This window comes from Polypterus senegalus, unplaced genomic scaffold (assembly GCF_016835505.1).
Source record: "Polypterus senegalus isolate Bchr_013 unplaced genomic scaffold, ASM1683550v1 scaffold_5184, whole genome shotgun sequence".
Taxonomy (NCBI): domain Eukaryota; kingdom Metazoa; phylum Chordata; class Cladistia; order Polypteriformes; family Polypteridae; genus Polypterus; species Polypterus senegalus.
In genome coordinates this window covers 1-20149 of record NW_024382354.1, presented here as the reverse complement: position 1 = coordinate 20149, position 20149 = coordinate 1, and the positions used below count along the sequence as shown (strand labels likewise).

General features: G+C 41.1%; 1 long non-coding RNA gene across 1 annotated transcript; it reads right to left on the bottom strand.

The window, feature by feature from the left end:
• Window positions 1–11128: 11128 nt before the first annotated feature.
• On the bottom strand, window positions 11129–12763 carry LOC120521048. The gene is made up of 3 exons (XR_005631973.1): window positions 12678–12763; window positions 12329–12394; window positions 11129–11201 (listed from the first exon to the last, which is right to left on the bottom strand). It is a non-coding gene; the product is annotated as an uncharacterized LOC120521048 (long non-coding RNA).
• Between the last annotated feature and the right edge of the window lie 7386 nt (window positions 12764–20149).

Genomic DNA, 20149 nt, shown 5'->3' with positions numbered 1-20149 from the left:
ATCTCAAATTGATTTCTTGAACATGACAACGAGTTCACTGCACTCAAATGGCCTCCATAGTCCCCAGATTTCAATCCAGTAAAGTACCTTTGGAATATTTTAGAAAGGGAGATTTGCATCTTGGATGTTCAACCGACAAATTCACAGCAACTGTGTGATACTATCATGTCAAAATGGAGAAAAATCTCTGAGGAATGTTTCCAGCACCTTATTAAATCCACGCCATGAAGAATTCCAGCAGTTCTGAAGGCTAAATGGAGTGAACCCGAGACTAGCAAGGTGTACCAAATAAAGTGGCCAGTGAATGTGTATGTGTGTGTATATATAAGACATTTAATACATATGTAAAACACATATATATATAAATTAAAAGACACATCAAAACATCTGGATTGGATAACAGAGAGCTGCTGCTGTCACTAACAGGGTTCATGGTGGCAGTAGCTTGTGTTGAGAATATTTGAGAATCCCACAGGTGTGACGTGAGGTGACGTGGAGATGGAGTTTCATTATTGAAAACTTGCCTGTACTTCATTGTAATATCAATACAAGTCCTGTTTAAATTTAGTCTGACATAAGGTGAGTCCTTGTTCAGGACTGTAATGTTACCCCCCACTTGTATGTGACACCTCCACCAGCTGTTTGATCAGACGCTGCTCAAGGCCTTCACACTCCTCACTTTATATTAATTCATGAGGTCAGTGAGCATCAAAAAAGTCATCTTTGAAAGTTCAAGGTCTCTGATTTCTTGTACTCATTTGACCAGATGTCTCCTTCTCTTGTCGGCCAAAAGGACCAAACCAGACCAATCATTGAAGAAAGAAGAAGTCAGAGAATGTCTATTAGTTTAAAATAAAACCAAACACATTGCATCAAACTAGCTGGCTCCTTGTCCACTTGTCTGATTGTCCATCTTTGATTGTCTACTTGATTTCTGTTCTCTTTGGTGACCTTCAAAAGAGTAGACATAGTGCTATGAAATGCTCTGAACCTGACTGGAGGGACACCATTAGATTATCAATACCAAGGAAAGACAGCAGCTGTGAAAAAACAAACATTTAAAGAATTTAGAGAGGAATCACAATTTAGAGATAAGACAGAAAGAAACTCAGGCCAATCCATGTTTTTAAGCTCAGGCTGACCACTGCATGTCTGAAGGATAAAGGGACAGTAACAATGGCAGGAGAACAATAACATGAAAAGTCTCTCTGAAGAGACGAGCTGGAATGACATCAGGAGGGGAGGATGTGGGCTTCATAGTGGGCACAGTTTGGGCAAGAAAGGGAAGACAAACAGAGTCAGACAGTAAAGACAAGTCGGGGACAACAAAGGAACTGAGGCAGGTGGTGTGAGAGAAGATCTCATCTCATCAGTTTTATTAGTAAAAATTCAAAAACTCCTCACATGTATCAGTGCCTACAGTACAGCTAAGTGTGTTGGAGTACGGAGTGTAACTTATTGTGATGAACAGAACTCTAGACATCTGATCATTGATAGAAATATTAGATTAGGGTTTTGTCTCTGGTAATTTAACAGCCTGCTGGAATTCAGACAGACGAGTTTTCAGAATCTCCTAAGATGTCTGTCATTTATCTTTTCCATCTACGCTCTGTTATCCTACACTTCATTCTAAGAGTCTACATGGAGTCGTTAAACCAGGGATGTCCTTTAGATATGGAGTGTCTGATTTTGATAGATAGATAGATAGATACTTTATTAATCCCAAGGGGAAATTCACATACAAGAGCAACAGAATCAAGTGTGGATCTGCATGTAGAATTACGAGGACAGAGTAACCGATTGTGTGGGAAAGAACTAACAACAGAAGAATTAACAGAAATATCAGAATGATTACATCTTGCCTGAAGAAGGGGCCTGAGTTGCCTTGAAAGCTTGCATATTATAATCTTTTTAGTTAGACAATAAAATGTGTCATTTTGCTTGGCTTTTCTCTACATAAATATCAGAACAAATATATTTACTGTAGGAGTTTATAACACAAAGGCTGCTTCTTGAGACCCCAGGAATGACAATTTGAGAAGATGCCACAGCACTGAGTATGATTTGCATTTTTTCATCATCACTGATAAAGAAACCAAATGATAAAATAAGATCCAGCATATGACCCTGAACGTGAGTAGGACCATTAACAGACTGAACAAGATTAAGAGGATCGAGCAATTGAATAAACCTGGTAATGAACAGCTTAAAAATACAAGAAACATGAATATTCAAGTCACCTATGATTATATATACTGCTCAAAAGAATTAAAGGAACACTTTTTAATCAGAGTATAGCATAAAGTCAATGAAACTTATGGGATATTAATCTGGTCAGTTAAGTAGCAGAGGGGGTTGTTAATCAGTTTCAGCTGCTGTGGTGTTAATGAAATTAACAACAGATGCACTAGAGGGGCAACAATGAGATGACCCCCAAAACAGGAATGGTTTAACAGGTGGAGGCCACTGACATTTTTCCCTCCTCATCTTTTCTGACTGTTTCTTCACTAGTTTTGCATTTGGCTACAGTCAGTGTCACTACTGGTAGCATGAGGCGATACCTGGACCCTACAGAGGTTGCACAGGTAGTCCAACTTCTCCAGGATGGCACATCAATACGTGTCATTGCCAGAAGGTTTGCTGTGTCTCCTGCACAGTCTCAAGGGCATGGAGGAGATTCTAGGAGACAAGCAGTTACTCTAGGAGAGCTGGAGAGGGCCATAGAAGGTCCATAACCCATCAGCAGGACCAGTATCTGCTCCTTTGGGCAAGGAGGAACAGGATGAGCACTGCCAGAGCCCTACAAAATGACCTCCAGCAGGCCACTGGTGTGAATGTCTCTGACCAAACAACCAGAAAGACTTCATGAGGGTGACCCAAGGCCCCATGTCCTCTAATGGGCCCTGAGCTCACTGCCCAGCAGCATGCAGCTCAATTGGCATTCGCCATAGAATACCAGAATTGGCAGATGCACCACTGGTGCCCTGTGCTTTTTACAGATGAGAGCAGGTTCACTCTGAGCACGTGACAGAAGTGAAAGGGTCTGGAGAAGCCATGGAGAACATTATGCTGCCTGTAACATCATTCAGCATTAGCAGTTTGGTGGTGGGTTAATGATTGTCTGGGGAGGCATATCCATGGAGGGTCACACAGACCGCTACAGGCTTGACAAAGGCACCTTGGCTGACATTAGGTATCAGGATGAAATCCTTGGACCCATTGTCAGACCCTACGCTGGTACAGTGGCTCCTGGTGCATGACAATTCCTGGCCTCATGTGGTGAGAGTATGCAGGCAGTTCCTGGAGGATGAAGGAATTGATACCATTGACTGGCCACCACACTTTCCTGACCTAAATCCAATAGAACACCTCTGTGACATTATGTTTTGGTCCATCCAATGCCACCAGGTTGCACCTCAGACTGTCCAGGAGCTCAGTGATGCCCTGGTCCAGATCTGGGAGGAGATCCCCCACAACACCATCTGTCATCTCATTAGAAGCATGCACCGATGTTGTCAGGCATGTATACAAGAACACAGGGCCATACAAAGTGCTGCGTACAATTTGGAGTTGCTGCAATTCAATTTGGGCAAAATGGACTAGCCTGCCACATCATTTTTTCACTCTGATTTTTGGGGCGTCTTTGAATTCAGGGCTCTGTAAGTTGATCATTTTCATTTCCATCAAACGATGTGGCATCCTTTCGTTCCTAACACATTACCCAGTCTATATCAGTATAGATATCCAGGAGGATTTCTTTTTCCCATTGAGATCTGATGTGTTTTCAAAGTGTTCCTTTAATTTTTTTGAGCAGTTTATTATCAGATATAAACTTGACCAGTGACAAAGTAAACGGAAAATCTCCTAATAAAATCTTTACATCATTTAGGAGGTCCATATGTGAGAGTGACAGGCCCTGCACCTCTTTTAACAATTGTCTTTCAAAAGTTAATTATGTTTCAGTGGGAAGTGTGTAATATTTATGAACATTTTTTAAAAACAATGGACATTCCGTCCCCCACTACTCTGGTGTGTTAAAAAGCATACAGTCAGCAGTGGAAAGTTCTAACAGGGGTCTTGACTCACTAAAGTCCAGCCAGGTCCCTGTTAAAAATAAAAAGGCCAATCTAGGATGCACAATAACATCATTTTAATTAAAAGTCTTGTCTTGTCATGTATGTGTTTGTGAGACTATCAAATATCACAGGCTGCTCTAAAAAATTACTTCAATTCTACTACCAGCCACAAAAAGGGATTGGCGTAGTCGTCAAGATTCAAATGCTGCTGATGTGGCGTACAAGTGGACCTCATTCAGTGCAAATCACTAGCAACGAGCAAACTGAGTTCTGTGAAAAAAACAACAACTGAGCAGACAATTGAGATGTCAGTAAAGATGAGCAAATCATTTAAAATCAGTGGGAGATAAACAAGGATGGCACAGTGAAGGATAAAAATCAGTCAGCAGGATACAAAATGGTCACAAAACAAACAGCACGTCATGGGGATTGTGTGCAGTGTAAGAGAATGTCACTTATTAATTATAAAGATGTCACAAATGTGGTAATTAGGTAACTCTGTCAGCCATTAATCAGTCAGACGTTTAGAGGAGGTAAACAGAAACAGATCAGTGAGGATGAGCGGACCTGAATGTGTAAAATGTAACTGTGGAGAGAATGGCGAATATGTGTTGTAATAGCAAACTGGATGAGCTCACTCAGGTGTCCATCACTGAGATCATAAACAGCAGTAGAGGGAGATTTAAGTGGTGTGGTGGATGGCTGGGACCCTTGCCCAGCTGGGATGCCCCTATAATGGAAGGACCGGGGGAGAGAGCATATTCAGGGCATTACCTCTCCCAGAAAGCTAGAGGACAGCCCTTCTGACTCGCAGTGGGCCCACAGGTTTGGAGTATGGAAGCTGAAGCCTGCAGGGGTCTGTGGTCACCGCCAGGGGGTGCCTGGATGATTGCTGAGCCTTTGGTTGAAGGTCGTGGAGCACCTGGAGCACTTACGGGTGACCTATAAAAGGGGCCGCCTCACTCCATTCAGGGAGCCAGAGTCGGGTGGAAGAGGACGGAGTTTGTCAGGAGGAGGGGAGGCAGACAGACAGACAGAGAGAGAAAACGAAAGAAGAGAATTGTGCTTTTGTGTTGTCCTTTGAACTCTGCTATACAGGTGGGAAACGGGAGAAGGCATTTCCCACAAGGTAACCGGAAAAAATAAAAAGCAGGTGTTTTGCACTTTGTGTTCTGCGTCTGTCTGTGTCGGGTTTGGGCTGCGGGAGCACCCTCTGGTGGCTACAGTGGGCAATGGACACGTTAGCCCGTTAAAAACTGCACACCATCTATGGGCATGAAAGACAAGGCTGAGGTGGCAGACAAGGATGAGGAGTCCTGCAGGGCACTTCTAAACTAACCCTCAGAAAGACAGAATAGCGAGGGATTTAATTAATAGCAGCGCTGGCACTCAGGTTACAGGGCATCAGATCCTGGCCAATGTGCCAGTACACCCATTTATCATAAGAAGAGCACATGTAGCAGGCGCCAAAACAAGAAGGAATGACTTTCAAACACAAAATCCAGATTAATGATGACAGTATGTTCAAAGGGATGCCACAAAGAGAGCTGGCAGATTGAAATGTCTTGGAATGACCTGAAGTGGTCCTCTGCACATCCTGACCTTAATCAAGATGGCTCATTAACTCCTTCACCACCTCAGATTTCTCTGGAAAGGCCAGAGTTCTTCATTTATGACCAACAACTTGTACAAGTGCCCAGTGGAGTCCATCCTTAGTGGCTGCTTATCATCCTGGTATGGCCCAGAGCCAATGGGCACTACAGAGGATGGTGAAGAGGGTACAAAATATTGATGACCACAGATGCCTGTTGTTCAGGTCATAAGAGAAAGGCAAACAGTTTCTTGAGCAGGTCTGGGTTGGGGAGTTCATCATGCGGGACTGTGATCCTCAGACTGAGACGCCATCTTCCAGGAGCTCTCTATTAAGAAGAGGTGAGGTCTCGGTGGCCATGGCCATGTGTTCTGTTACAACTTGTTAAACCTGTTCATTTTATTAGGATTTGCAGTTTAGCTCCATCTAGTGTGTATATTTGGTATTTTCCCTACCTTCTCCTTGCTCCTGTCATGTGACGTAACCAGGAAGTTAGTTTCAATTCAGGAAGGCTGCTGTCCTGTGCGTGGAAGCTCACCAGTTGCAGTCCTCTGTCATCTGCCCTCATCTTCATATTTGTGAAATTATCGTCCATTTGTATTACTTTACTTTAAAGTTACCTTTCCTTTTATACATATTAGCAGACACAAGTTACTCCTTTAGAGGTTTATTTGTGTATAATGGCACAGTAATTTACATTTGAATGACATGTTTGTTGTTTAATATTGTGACACTCAGACACACTCAATGTTTAAAAACACTTTTTCTTTTAACCCCTTATCAAGCGGGGTCATTTTTGCTAAATCGCTTGTAATTTGACCTCTCCAAATTTGAATCATTGCTATTATTGAATTATCTGGAGTATAAACACATGTTTGGTCTCTTTGTAAAGGTAACATTCTCTAGTTTCAACCTTAGTAGTCACTGTAGGTGTGACTGATCAAAAGTTATGCACATTAGAACTTACAGAAATAATGAATTTTTTTGTTCTCGCCCAAGTTTTTTTGTGAAAATAAAGGAAAATAAAGCTGCAGTAGGTAGGTGGGAACAGAAACACACTATGTACCAACAGAATAACTTGTTGACTACTCACATTTCAAATTTGAAAAGAATACCTGTAAAAATGACATTTTCACACCAGTTTTTATGTGGGCATGTCCAGGGGCTTTTTAGAGTTACCTCTGGTTTATCCATTATCCACATTTTGAAACGTATGTTAAAAGTGTAATAACTTTTGAATGCTTCAACCCACAGATATCAATGAGGGCTCTACTGAAAGGTAACACCTAAAGGAATCTATATCTACATACAGTGTCACTCTATTAGTTATAAAAATAATAAAAACAATAAAAAATACACATTTCTATGTAAAAATAGTCAATACAAGTCTTATGGGCCAAAAAAATATATATATACTTTATTTTTTACTTTTTTTTTAATAAAATGCACACAAACTATATACATTTTTTTACAAACTGTTACAACACAGCTCAGCGTTTTTCCACGTGCCACTTGATGGCAGCAATCACTAGCAAGCAGAAAGCACAAGGGCGTGGCACATGTCGCTCTCTGCTATTAGACGTCTCCTGGTACGATCGATAACTATCACGCCGCGTACATGCATCTATTATTTAATCGAGAGTGTATTTACATTTATCTGTACGTTTATCCATATTTAAAATGCGAAAAAACTTGGCGAAATCACAATAAACAACCACGCACTAAGTCTGCAGACTGGCACAAATGCCAGCTTCAAGCTCCTCCATCGTTTTGTTTACAAGTTGGTATGGCAAGTTACATATCGACGTGCTCAGCTGCTCATTGGCTGTAAGTTTGGAGTGTCACTCACAGCGTCCAATCAAACTGGTAGATTCTACCAGGGTTTGGAGGTTAAGCGTCATCGCTCAGCTGTTCAGACACTCGTTGGCTATATGAGGTGCCAGTAACCCCAGACCCCTCGTAATTGGCCAACTTAGGTGTCAATCAGAAGCTAACACTTCCGTGTAACATGCTTTAGCATGGTTATTGCCGACAGAAACAAATTACGTCTGATATGACCAATAGAAATGAAAAAAAATGTCGGAGCTAGTCTCAAGTTAAGAAACGTTTTCTGGAGTTTTTTTCCCTTTGAGGATCTATCGTGTGTTTTGGACCTAATCGTTTTACTGGATTATATTCCCTGGAGCCTTACGGACAGAATGAGATCAATATTTCTCGGAAATATTGATGTTTGACTTGCAGAGAGCCTTCAAAGCTAGTCAAAGGTAGGAAAAGTCAGCTCTTACTTCTCTGTAAAAAAGGATTTAGTGTCAGTGCTGTGGTTGTTGTGTGTCAAAAGGGTTTATATCATCGGAAAGACGAACCTCTGAATTTTCATTTGATGTGTAGTGTGTTGAGATGCATGACAGAGGGGCATGCACACATGGCTGTGACGTGGCTGTGACGTCGTCCAATTGTCGTTATGTACCGGGACCGGTACGTATTTGTGGAGTTGTCCATTCAAGTAATGCGATCGCTACAAAACGGCAATACTCAACTTCAGCTCGCTCCTTTAGTTCTGATACCCGGACTCACTCACCAGACAGCATCGGTTAGAGGTGGTGGGCAAACTCCAACCCCCCCTTTAAACTTTAATAAAACACGCCTGTTGCTGTGGACAAAGACTTCAGACCAGACAGCAGGTGCGGTTATAAAGCAGCTTTATTTTTCAGAGTCATGGTGAGAAGAGTTTCAGAAAAGCAGACAATCAAATATACATGACAGCGTCATTTCCACCTAGCCGCTGCAGGGTCTTCACCACTCTGAAATGTTCTGCCCTCACCAGGCCATGGACTGCCAGGAGAGTGGCCTTTTGGAGTGCTGGAGGAACCACAAGCTGCCAGAGCCTTGGTCCCCGGGTAGGCTCCACTCATTTGTCATATAAGATACGTCTGCTTGGCTGGTGCAGAGGTAAGAACTGCTGTCTCTAAGTCGAGAGGTTACAGGTTTGATCCTGGGTCTTTCATATAGTAACTGTTTTGAGTAGTGAGTGGCTATTATTATTACTATTATACAATAAAAACATACATTTGATTTGAGTCTGTAACAGGCAGTGTAAATGTATGGCACTTTTATTTTTTTTATTCAGTTTTATTCTAGTGCTGTGTGTATGTGGAATCACTCATGAGGTCCTCTGCTCCTCCTCACACACTAGTGATGTCACCTCTGCATGGCATCAAATCTCAGTCCAGACTCGTATCATGTGAAGCTCCCAACTGGTGAAACGAGCTGCCCACCTCCATCTGAACTGCTGAGCTCTTCACTTGTGCTCATCAATTTTTATAACCAAATCCTGTTGCACTTGTTCCCTTTCAATCCCCAGACTGATGTTTACTTCATAATGTTTTATGTCTTCTGGATTAAAGTGTCCATTAAGTAAGTATATTTAAATGTAAAAACATTAAAATACTGTGGTGGGCTGGCGCCCTGCCCGGGGTTTGTTTCCTACCTTGCGCCCTGTGTTGGCTGGGATTGGCTCCAGCAGACCCTGTGACCCTGTAGTTAGGATATAGCGGGTTGGATAATGGATGGATGGAACATTAAAATATCTCAAAAGTTTATCTCAATAAAACTCAAAAAACTTATTGAATAATTAAATATTTATTTAGAACATTCAAGAAAGGATTAAAAAAATGCTTAGAAAAAAGAGGCAGGCAGAAAAAAGAAAAACCTTAAGAGAACAAAATCCTTCTATTATAAACCAGAGATAGGACCTGAGGGCCAAAACAGGACCACCAAAAATCAAAACGTAAAGCAGAGACCACCAGACAGGATAAAGAGAAGTGCTGGAGCGGCTCTTTCATCTGCAGCTTCTTCTTAAATACCCCTGGGGGCGGAGCTCCAGCCTCAGTGTGAAGTGGCCCCGCCCTCCTGGGCTGCACATGAATTCATACAAGGAACAAACATTAAAAAAAGAGGCACAGCAAAGCTAACTAAATACATAAACATGAGATGAAGAAGCAAAACATTCAACAACAAAATCAATACCACTTACAAAACAATTCATAAAAAACAACAAATCTATCTATCTTATTATATAGTGCCTACTATATCTATCTATTATATAGTGCCTCACATATCTATCTATCTATCTATCTATCTATCTATCTATCTATCTATCTATCTATCTATCTATCTATCTATCTATCTATCTATCTATCTATCTATCTAAATTCAGAGTGGCAACAAGAGGCAGTAGTCTGGCAACTAACCAGTGCTCTCTTTTTAATCCACTTTTGAGTGTCTGTCAGCTGACCAACAATTCATTTTCTGAGGATGTTGGAGTTTCCAGGGTACGAGTAGTTAAAGTTCTGGGGTCAAGGAGGAGGAGGTGCAGTTTAATGTCTAACGTGACATCAAGTGACTCTGTCTGTATGGCCGACATCTGACTGACCGGTGAGTCCTCATCGTCAGACACTCACAGTGAGTTCCTTCAGAAGTGATGGACCCCTGAGTTAATAATGGAGTCGCACAAATTGCAAACTGAGAGGATGACACTCTAGTCACATTGTCACTCTGTGCTAGTCACCATTGAGGAGATCTTCATACTCAGTCTACATGTGCCTGTCAGTAGTGCTGTTTCAACAGGACCACATGCCTGTCCTACTTAGCAGGTGACATTCAGTGACACTCATGGGCCACAGCAGTTGTTCTAGTGTGAGCCTAAAGGACATATCTCTTTGAGTCAACAGTGACCCCTGCTGGTTAGACTGGAATTTGTAGATCTGAGGTGTCACCACCCTCATTATGACCCAACTGGCTACTCAAACCCAATAATAATGGAGACCCTGACAGCCGCACTCATCCTGAATTCTCATCCACAAAGTCAATAACAGAGGTGCTGCCCACCCACCCATCCTGTAAAGTTCATTTTGACCCCAAACTACAAACACAGAGGATCTGCACTTGTGGGGACATCAAGTGACTGGTCGAGGGTACTGATCAGTGGTCACATGGTGTCAGATGGCAGATTTTTGCGCAGGACTTACAATCAAGCCAAAACCCAAACCCTGGATAGAGGGGCTCAGTGAAGGAGGTGTTGAGCCTGTGCAGGAGGGTCAATGTGTGTGAGACGCTATAAAATGACAGCGAACCGGCAGGCCAGTCCAGATACACACCTATTCTAGGGCTGTAGGGGGCGCTGTCATTTTATGGGCGCTCCGGGTCATTGTGACGCACAGCATACTGGGAATCAGATCCCAGTAAACTCCAGGACTTGTCGTTGATTCCCAGGTTGCACTCCCTGTCCCTTCCTTTCCTGCTCAGTCCTTTATATGCAACTCCAATCAGAATCCAGTCTCCAGTGCACTCCACCTCCCAGTAAGAGTGAGTACCAGTCAGAGCTTCTCTGCACAGAACTTGTTCCCAGTAGTCAAATCTGTCAGGATGATCAGGATATTCAGGCTTTGTCCTCTCACATGTCACCTTCTTGTTCCATTCAGACAGATGGAGGTCTTTGTGTGCCATGTTGAGGTCCAGTGTGAGTGGACAGAAATCTGAAAGGAGACGAAAGAAAATGACTGGATGGCGCTGCACCACACTGACAATTAATAAGAACCAATTAGAAGCTGTGCTGACAAGATGCAAATGTACGCCATCGACAGTGAAGAGCTCATCTGATTGGACAGAATCTGTGGGAATGAAAAATAAAATTCTGGAATTACGATAAATGCCATAAGGTCACCGTCGAGGAAAGAAATGGAGTCTCCTAGAATGGCCAAGTCAAAGCCCAGAACTGAATCTCATCGAGATGCTCTGGGGGATTTGAAATGAGCTGTGCACCCAAGACACCCCTGAGACGTCACACAGCTGACAGAATTCTGCATGGAGGAGAGGAATAAACATCTCAGTTGACGTTAGTGACTGCTGGACAGTCAGAGGGAATGGCAACGTGAGGGGCAATGCCAGCTATTAGAGTCAAGAGGGGATTTAACAGGCGCAAATTGGACATCTGGTCACTTTTCATGGAATAAATTATTGCAAAACGGAAATTTCTTTCTTCATTTCAATAACTTTATTAATTATCTATAAATGCTGTTAAAATGAAGACCAAATCTTAATATTCTAGATAGGATTAAGAAAAAAACAAATTAAGGGGTGTACTTACATTATCACATGACTGTATATGCGTATGTTAATGGTAATTTAAATACATTTGTGTGTGTGTGATAAACATTGGGCTTCATTCATTACATGGAGTGTTCTGTATAAATAAACCATTATTAGCAAAATTATAAGGGAACAACTGAAATAGAAAAGCAACAGAATGACGAGACTGGAAAAAAGAAAGAACAAAGAGAAGGAAGAACAAAAAAAAGGAAAATAAAACTGGAGGTTGGACTTGAGTGACAGGAACAGCTGGCGTAGTCCTCAGGATTTCATTTTTATTTCATGTGAGGTCACCTGATCCTTCAGAGACTCAAGTCCAGCCGACGGCTTTGGTGATTTACTTCCTGAGTCTCTCTATCCCATAATGCACTGGTCTTAGGACCCACCCCCACACTTTCTTCTCTTCAGTCACACGACACTCACACGGCTCTTTCTGCTGGTTACACTTTCATATCATAACCCGACTTGAGATATTAAAAGAGAAACAATTTCAATTGTTAAAGCACAAACTCACATTGTAAAAACTTGTCTCTGCGCCGAGGCTCAGGGGGCTGTAGGGTGAGAACTGGAGCTTCACGACCTAAAAATTAAAAGATATAAAGAAGAATGACACTGTGCAATGTTAGTTGAATTATTTAACACGTATTACAAATGCACTGCTGTTGAAATAAAACTGAGTGCAGAAACACTAAGCAGTGTACAAACATCAAAATCTATAAATATATAATAAAACATCCTAATTAAATGTAAAAGCGCAGGCCTTCTTTATGCGTCTCACAACTCAATGTCCGCTTATCGTCACTCTGTTTCTTCAAAAGAGGACATTCAGTGGTCTTTCAGAACAACATGAACAGACGCTGTACCTGATGTCAATGTCATGATGTCTCACTGAGTGATCTTCTCAAGAATCTTTTTCAGACATGAAAGCTCCTTTCTCAGGTCCTCTGAAGAGACATCAGCAATGACATTGAAGCTGAGTGAGTCTCCATCAGTAGGAAGGACACAGCAAGATAGAAGAGTCTGCATCTGGAAAGAAGATGGAATGAGACATCAGAGAGGACCAACTAAACAAACCATTTCTTAGAAGATCTTTAATGGATCAATGTATGATGCTTCACCCTACCCCAGATGATAACGCTATAATTCACTGAGTGATTTATTCAATTTGGATCACAAGTAAACCTCAAACTGATCTCAGACCTCTTCCTGTGACACTGACAGATTAAATATGATGAACTAATTAAGTAAGTCAGAAAAATAAATGACAACAACTGGATCAGTAACCCAACACCCCCAATAAATACAGAATATGCAAATAACGAGAGGAAAAGTGTTAGATGGTAGACAACACACAATGACACACACGTTTGTCTCTCCTGATGTGAATTGCTGATCTTTTTCCCAGTCTCCAGATGCACTGTCAAAGAGTATAAATATTGTATACACCTAACCCAATCTCATGCCTCCAAACAGTCCTGTTCATTTCTTGATGTACCTTGTCAGGTCAGGAACAGCCATGTTTGGAAATTCTTTAAGGTGAGCACTTCCAAAACAATAGAGGACTCAATACCCAAATGAGACAATCATCTCACTAGTCTTTGATGGTCTGTGTCTGTTTCATCCCTTTCTTTATCTTCTATGTTCCTTATTTAACTGTAGGTTGGCATCTATCACCATAGCAATCTCCCAGAAACCCTCACAACTTATCAAACTGCACAAAAGTCCTCACTATTGAAATCTGCCCAAAATGCCTATTTTAATCCTTCTAGTTTTTATAAGACTTGTTCACCACTGTGTGCTCATCACCAACTCAAATAGACAGAGTAGAGAAGGCTAGTGAGAAGCTGAGTTATATAGCACCTGTGATGTGTGAAGTTTGAATCAAGAAGAGAATCTCCATATCCGGAGTCCACATCAGGAATATTGTGTGTGGTGCTGGGCTCCATATTAGAGAAATGACCTAACAGCACAAGAGAAAATCCTCAGAAGAGAGATGAGACTGAACTGTGGGGTCTGAAGGATCTGAATCTTATGAGTTTTAAGATGGAGACATCAGGAGGTGACCTGACAGAGGTGTTTAAAAATATTAAGGGAGTTTACTGTATGTCATCTTTTGTCAGGTGGCATCTTTTAAAATAAAGTTACCTGCGCATAAACTTCATACAAATCTATTTTCTGACACAGATAAATGTAGATACATGGAAAAGTGCAAATGGAGGCAGAGACTTTTGTACATTTTGATAATATTAGGGAAATTTGAAAAGACATTATGTGATGGGTAGAAAGGCCTGTTCTTGCCATGATGTATTAACCCCTTCTGTCTTCTAAATTTCTTTCTAAATGTTCTCAGGTTCCACACACCCCAGTCTGTTTGGATTTCCTGTAAGTGTGCCTCTCACCTGCAGGAAGTGGACGTTGTCTTTGGTCTCTGAAAGTTCCTTCAGCTCAGCATATACTGTAAGTATATAACGCTGAACAACACACATCACAAATCTATGCCAGCTTAGTCTGACATTTATCTCTGCTGTAGATAAAGGCCCAGCACTTATCAGTTTAAATTCCTTAATCCTTATTGATGGAGTTACCCAGTAAACCTCATTCATTCAGGACTGGCCTTTAAATGGTGTCATCACAGTTCTTAGCTACTTCTCAAGTCTCTAGAGCCGGCACTGTGATGGCGGTGCTGATTTGTTCACAGATTATCTGCACTCACTTATTGATCCTCTGTGCCTGTGTGGGTGAGCGTGTGTGTGTGCCTATGTGTGTACATGTGAAGTGTTGCTTGGGACTGATTTAAACCTAATTTAGTTCTCCACATAAATTTAGGAAGAGAAACATCTAACAGCTAATGGTCCTTCACACAGGTTCTGTCTTTCATTTACAGTAGTACTAAAAGCCAGAGTGTCTCCATTGGCTTCATCTTAACTACCAAGTTACAGTCAGTGCTCAGTGCTCAGAATCAAAGTAGGTACATTTATGGTTTGGTTCCTGGTGATGCTTCCTTCTGATTGTTGTAGGATCTGTGTAAAGTCTCTCTGGTATTCATTTAGGATGTTTCTCTCTCTTCTTACAAACTGTGGCTATGGGTTGTACTGCAGATCAACAAGGTTCAGCTTTCACACACACTGGTCCTCTTTGGCTGGCATAAAAACTGCTAGAAAGTGGGTGATCACTTGATTCCATTCCAACAGGCTTTCTCTTTCGTAGACAGGAGTGTGAAGGCACTGATCTCCATAAACACATTCATGATATTACAGCTCTCTGAACAATTTAAATACTTGATAACATTTTGATGATGAAACAAATTAAAGCAGGGGTGTCAAACTCCAGGGGCCTCATGCATAACGCCATGCGTAGAATTCGCACTATAACATGACGTAAGCACAAAAGCCGAAATGTGCTTACGCCAACTGACAAGTGCTACATCTAGAAAAATCTAGATGTAGGAATCTGTGCGTACTCCAACTTCCGCATTCTTCCAATCCATAAATCCCGGTTAGCGTGGAAATTAACACTCGTGCACGCGCCTACTGCCCCACCCCCACTCCTCCCAGAATTACGCCTCTTTGAATATGCAAATCAATATAAATAGCCCCTTACCTTCAGCGCTACAGCAAGCCAATGGCAAAAGTACATGACAAAACAAAAAATAAACACTACAGTGAATGTGAAATGGAGGTCCAGTTAGCTGAAATAGAGGACAGGAAAATGTTTTATTTGGCAACTTAGGAAGTGGCATTTGCAACAAAAAGAAATTGATGGAGTGGCATAGCGTGGCGGACGCAGTCAAGAGTGCTGGAGCTGAAGATCGTACTGTGACCGAATTAAAAAAGAAGTGGTCAGACATCAAAGTTGCCGTGAAAAGGAGAGTGGCAGCTCATCGTCTGCATGTTAGCTCTACTTGTGTACTTGTGGAGGTACTGAACTCCTGGAGCTCACACCATTTGAGCAGCGAGTTGCAGCAATTATTGGTGACACACTCATTGTCGGCATTTTACCTGCGGGTGAGGGAAACTCTGACATCACCGAAGGTGCCGGTGAGTTTTTATTTCTTTTTTGATTACTATGATCCATACTCGTGTAAATACTTTGCAGGAGTAATAAGACAAACAATCAGGTATTAATTACTGTTTACTTACTTCTAGACAATAGTACAAAAGCTGACCCAAATGAGGAGGACATGGTTCCGGGCGATGATGGTGCTGCTTCTGTGCCGACCACATCTTCGGGCACTGGCTGCTCACACACCCCTGCCTCGGAAACTGGTGGGCGATCATCTGGCTGTGTGTTGACTGATGCAGTCCTAGAATCGCAAAATGCATTGGTGGATGCAATGAGAGATGTGGCCAATGAACTAAGAACTATCAAGGCTGTATTGTATGACATTAGCCAAACACTTACTGATTTGCTAAAAAATAAATTATGAATCTGCTTACCTGTTTTTACATTCTGTTAATTACATTCATTCGACATTGTAATGCTGTCCAGTGTGGCTGATCATTTGGTGGTCCAAGGTCAGGTTCATACAATACAATACAATACAGTTTATTTTTGTATAGCCCAAAATCACACAGGAAGTGCCGCAATTGTCTTTAACAGGCCCTGCCTCTTGACAGCCCCCCACCCTTGACTCTCTGAGCAGACAAGAAAAAACTCCCAAAAAAAAAAACCTTGTAGGGAAAAATGGAAGAAACCTTGGGAAAAGCAGTTCAAAGAAACCCTTTTCCAGGTAGTTTGGGCATGCAGTGGGTGTCATAAGAAAGGGGTTAATACAATCCAATACACAGAACAGAACAAATCCTTAATACAGCTTAATAATAAAAAAATCCGATGAAAGGACCCCTCTTTCCCATGATTCCTGTGATCCTCCATCAGGGATGACTTTACCATAGGCAGGCAAACAACTTGGCAGGTGGGCCGTGGCACCAATTGCCACATTTGAGTACCGAGAACAGAAACAGAATAGGTGAGAGTTAGTATTCAATTATAATTATCATGTTACTTATGTTTTAGTGCCAATGACTAACAGCAGAGATGCAGTCTGTACAGTTAAACAGCAGATCTAGTCAGGATATGCTAAACTGAAGTAGTGAGTCTTCAGCCGGGATTTAAAGGCTGAGACCAAAGGGGCATCTCTTATAGAAGCAGGTAGACCATTCCACAGTTTAGGGGCCTATAACTAAAAGCTTGACCTCCCACTGTTATTTTATTAATCCTTGGAATCATAAGCAGACCAGCATCTTGAGATCTTAATGTGCACTCAGGTTTGTAAGTCATGATAAGTTCAGACAAGTAAGCCGGACCTTGGCCATTTAATGCTTTATATGTTAAAAGGAAGATTCTTGCAGCTGCATTTTGGATTAACTGGAGGCTGTATAGAGAACAGTTGAACAGCCAGTGAACACCGCATTGCAGTAGTCAATCCTACTAGAGATAAATGCATGAATTAATTTCTCAGAATCCTGTTTATTTAGAAAGCGTCTTAATTTCCTAACATTTTTAAGATGGAAGAAACATGTTTTGGACAACTTTGTAATATGTGCTTTAAATGACCTGCTAGAATCAAAGATAACTCCTAGATTGCAGGCTGATTCGTAAAATTAATTGGGATTCCAACTGAGTTAAATGACGACAAAATATTGCTGTGATCAGCGTCATTCCCTCCAACAATTAACATCTCTGTTTTTTCTGTATTTAAAGACAAGTCGTTATCATTCATCCACTCCTTTAATTCACTAACACAACTAATTAAAGACAACATCGGAGAAACTTCATTTGGTCTAAATGAAAGGTATAACTGGGTGTCATCTGCATACGAGTGAAAATTAACATTATGTTTTCTAATGAGAGATCCCAGTGGAAGCATGCAAAGTGAAAACAGTAAAGGTCCCTATCTAGGGAACATTTAGTGGGCTTCATTTTAGTAATTAAAGTTAAGACTTCCTGCTCAGTTACAGGATTAAAATTACTAAAGTGCTGAATGCAATGTATGGCAGGGTCTGCTAAGCTAGTATTTGGTTTGTACTGTGATGCTGAGATCTGGGATCTTATATTTTTAATTTTCTCATTGAAGAAGTTCATAAAGTCTGTACAGCTAATATCTGTTGGTATTTTGCACTGTTGATCTGAATTCCCATTTGTTAATTAAGCCACTGCTCTAAAAAGTACCCGAGGATTTTTATTATTGCTATCTATTAATGTAGAATAGTATTCTGAGCGAGCTTTAAAGAGGGCTTTTTTATATTTATTAACACTCTCTGTCCATGCAATTTGAAAGACATGTAGCTCCATCTGCGCTCCAGTTTTCGACACTCTAATTTAAGAGCTCCAGGGAGAGTTTCTATGTGCTTTGATGCACATGTGAATTTCCCCTTGGGATTAATAAAGTATCTATCTATCTATCTATCTATCTATCTATCTATCTATCTATCTATCTATCTATCTATCTATCTATCTATCTATCTATCTATCTATCTATCTATCTATCTATCTATCTATCTATCTATCTATCTATCTATCTATCTATCTATCTATCACTTTTGTTTTAAGGAGAGCCACTGTGTCCAGAGCATTTCTCAAGGTCACATTATAGTGTGATGTTAGCTGATCTAAATGGTTTTCCACGTTTACATTTGATGTTAACTGATCTAAACGGTTTTCCACAATTACACTCGACTTACTCAAGGTATATATAAATTTTGAAGCAGAATTACAATCTAGATGTCGCACTGTCTTTGTTTTAATCTGCGAGTGCGTTGGCATGGGCAGAAATTAATCAAATGTAATTAAGAAGTGATCGGAAATAACTACATTTAATGGAGTAATATTTACATTTTGAATTTCAACTTTGTAAGTTATAATTAAATCTAATTTGTGGTTATGATTATGAGTTGGACATTTGACAATCTGACAAAATCCTACTGAACTTAACAAATAAGTAAAACATTTACTAAAAGTGTCCACATCAATGTGTACATTAAAATCCCCCATCACAACTACGTGATCATAATTTATAGCCAAATCAGATAGAAGGTTACTAAATTCAGTCATGAACAATGAATATGGCCCTGGTGGTCTGTAGACTAGCACTATAAATGTGTTGGAATCTGTTTTAATATTTAAAATTAATGCCTCAAAGGATGTAAAGATGCCTACATTTTTAGAATTGATTTGCATTTTGTTACAATACATTATTCCAAGGCCTCCTCCTCGACCAGAATTTCTAGACTTAGGAAGGAACGAGTATCCATCTGGTTCATCATGCCGCATCTCTTCAGGTACCGGCAAGTTACGGATGAGTGCCATATTATGTATAATGCTACATGCTTGATGCGATGCACTTTCTGTGGACTATATAGCAGCACTCCACCAGTCTTATCAGGCAGCGCTAACGCCCTTAAGCTGCCCTATAGTACGCTTCTACCACCGCCCGTGCCCGTGAGTGGAGGTCAGTATAACGTCGCTCTTGTTCAGTCAGTGTGTTGGCAAGAGGGGTGAGGAGCCACGTCTTCAGTGGGTACCCACTGTCACCTAAGTTATCATGTTATATGGTTACATCGTTCAGATAAAGTACAACTGTAACCAAAAAGTTAATAAATGTCTTATCTTACCGAGAAGCCAGCCATTACGCACAGCACCATTTTCAAGTTTGTTCCCCACACTACTATTTCTCAAGATGAATGAATCATGAGTTGAGCCAGGCCATCTAGCAACAACATTAGTGAGGCGCATTTTCACATCACTGATGATTTGCACATTAATAGAGTGAAAACACTTTCTATTCACATAAACAAATTCATTCTGTGACGGTGCCTTTATAGCAATGTGTGTGCAGTCGACCCTCCGATTACATTGGGAAAATCGGACATTGCTGAAAATTGCGCTTTGATGTTTGCCTCTTCAACCGTAGTGTATGGAAATCTTATATATTTGCTTGACAAGCGAATATTATCATCCCATACAGCTGGCATGGCACGACTCAGTGATGACTGAGAAATACCGGATCGGGCAGTCAGTTCACGCTGAAAAGCTCCTGTGGCTGAAAACCCAAGAGTGGACAAAACTTGCAAAGGAGCAGGTAGAGCAGAATTCCTCAAAGTCTGCCTTTGTAAAGCTGGCGCCAGTTCAGCACACAGCCCAAGAGGATCGCTCTTGGAAATCTAAACCGACTTAGAAGCCAATCATCATCATGTGTCAAGAAATCAGTATGATCTCGAATACACGCTCTCATTATTGGCTGACATTTCAGACACTGAGATACACCCTATAGTTGTCAGCGATCATGCTCCAGTTTCTTTAACTCTGTTAAATAAGAAAACAATCCCATCAGGTAAAA